Source organism: Sorex fumeus, unplaced genomic scaffold (genome assembly GCF_029834395.1).
Source record: "Sorex fumeus unplaced genomic scaffold, SorFum_2.1 ptg000022l, whole genome shotgun sequence".
In the NCBI taxonomy this organism is placed as follows: domain Eukaryota; kingdom Metazoa; phylum Chordata; class Mammalia; order Eulipotyphla; family Soricidae; genus Sorex; species Sorex fumeus.
In genome coordinates, this window is record NW_026606079.1 from 7,457,211 (window position 1) to 7,459,705 (window position 2,495).

The 2,495-nt window shown below is 45.6% G+C and overlaps 1 pseudogene; it reads left to right on the top strand.

The window, feature by feature from the left end:
* Positions 1 to 2,047: 2,047 nt before the first annotated feature.
* Positions 2,048 to 2,165, top strand: LOC130023273 (uncharacterized; annotated as a pseudogene).
* The last annotated feature ends 330 nt before the right edge of the window (positions 2,166 to 2,495 follow it).

Consider the following 2,495-nt stretch of genomic DNA (forward strand, 5'->3'; position numbering starts at 1 on the left):
CGTTGATCGTCGATTTGCTCGAGCGGGCCCAGTAACGTCTCCATTGGAGACTTTGTTGTTACTGTGTCTTGCATATCAAATACTCTCGGTAGCTTGCCGGGCTCTCCGAGAGGGGCGGAGGAATTGAACTCGGGTCGGCCATGTTGGCCGTGTGTAAGGCGAACGCCCTACCCGCTGTGCTATCGCTCCAGCCCAAATCCCCTAAGGGATTGTAAAATGAGACAACAAAACCATCCTAATGCCCCAGTGGTTTCCATTGGAGAAATTAAGAAGTCCAGAAACATAACCTACATACAGGTTCTTCTGCCTTATGTTCCTCCCCAAATGGTAAGTTTGCACAATTTAACTTTCTGTGCCTTGTACGTATTTTAATTTTGGTTTTCTTGAGAAAGCAAAATTATTTTTATTGAAGAAAATCCATTCTGAGATTTCTGTGTCTCTGCACCAATTTCTCTCACCTCTGCATCCACTTCAGGCCTACAATTTGGTGCTCTTGAAAATGGCGCCCCCTGCAGCCCAATCCCCACACTGCAGGGAGAGCCTCTGGGCTCTTAGGGGCATTAACCTTTCGGCATCTCTAAAGCAGGATTGAATCCTGGGACTTCACTTCAGAAGCCTTCTTCAGGAGTCATATTCTTTAATGGGCCTTTTGATTTCGTTTTGAGTCACACCCAGTAGTTCTGAGGGCTTACTCCTGACTCTGTGCTCAGGGATCCCTCAGGTAGAAGCAAACAAACACTGTCCTCCCATTGTTCATCGATTTGCTTGAGCAAGCCCAGTAACGTCTCCGTTTTGAGACTTGTTGTTACTGTCTTTGGCATATTAAATACGTCATGGGCAGCTTGCCAGGCTTTGCCATACAGGCAAGATACTCTCAGTAGCTTGCCGGGTGTAAAATTTTATCACGCCGAAGGTTCTGTGTTCACGGGCTCACTGGACGGCACTGTCTCAACACCTGAGTTCGGTGCTCTTGAGCCTCTGTGTGTGGCCTGGATCAGAACGGCTGTTGACCAAGGGCAGACGGAAGAAGAAACGGGGGCCAGGCCGGTCTATATCAATAGCAGTTTATTCCAATCCTCTTCACTCCTGTCTTTCTCTGCCTCCTTCTCTCCTGGGCCCCAGTCTTGGAAGCTCTCTCCTTCTAGCTCTGACTCTGTATCTCTGGAGCCCGAGCTCTCTCACTTCTGACTCCCTTTCTGAGCTTATGTCTTAATTTATATAGCAGTCACATAAGGCGGTGACATAAAGGTGGGTTGAATACTGACGAGTCAACAAAGAGAGGTAAGACCACTCCTCCAGGAGATTAACTCAAGTATAAAATCTCATCTACAGAGATTACTTCAGATTACTAGGAGATCCACCCAAGGGTGGGATCCCAACAAGGGTGTGTTCTTCCCTCAGTTAGTAATCTACTTAAATAGTTGTAATAAATCTACTTCTAATATTTCTAGCAATGTCATTCTGTATGAGCACAGTAAGAGATATAAATTTAGTTTGGTTCTTCCTGAGAACATCTCACTATACATTTCGCAGTCCTCAGGCCAGGTTAATCTTCCTAGCTCCAGCAGGGTCCTAGTCTCGTCGTTACTTACTTTTGGATCATGACAGCATTTGTCCGTGATCATGAGCTGAACTTATAGTTGAGTATCGTGGCTCTTTGGCTTGGCCCATTTCAATGCCAGGGTAGCTCACTGCTTGCCCTGGGTCCATTCAGTCCCTCGTCGAGACCCTGCTTTTGGGGTGCTAGGAACTAAGGGCAACTGAGTCAAGAAATCAGATGCCCAGGAGTAAATATTACTCGGAGTCAATCAACTCCCAAGTTACAAAGCATAATATTAACTGCCTTCCTATGTCCACACAGAAAGGACATTGTTTACAATACAAGTTCAGTGTCCTTAGATGGGTGTGAGCTGACAAACCTAAGCTACCTGAGGAAGGACAAAAGAGTATTATCCTAGAACCGGGCTCTCTGAGAGGGGTGGAAGAATTGAACCCGGCCCAGCCGGACTTGCTGCGCGCAAGGCAAACGCTGTACCGCTGTGCACCCTGTTTCGGCCATACCACCCTGAACGCACCTGATCTTGTCTGATCTTGGAAGCTAAGCAGGGTCGGTCCTGGTAGTACTTGGATGGGAGACCGCCTGGGAATACTGGGTGCTGTAGATAGAAGCATCCTAGGAAAATATTGGCAAATCAAGTGGTTGTATGTATAAAAATTAAAAGATGACACTGATGGCTCTTTGCTGAGATTAAGTAAAAATAATACAATAAATAATTCACTCAAATAAAAATAGTAAAAACCATCAAACTAAAATAGGATTTAAGTCTTTAAATAAAGAGTTTAATAGTACTGTCCTTCGGTCGTTCATCGATTTTCTCGACTGGTCACCAGTAATGTCTCCATTGCAAGACTTGTTGTTACTGTGTTTAGCATATCGAATACAACACGGGGAGCTTGCCTTGTGGGCAGAATACTCTTGGAAGCTTGCCAAGATC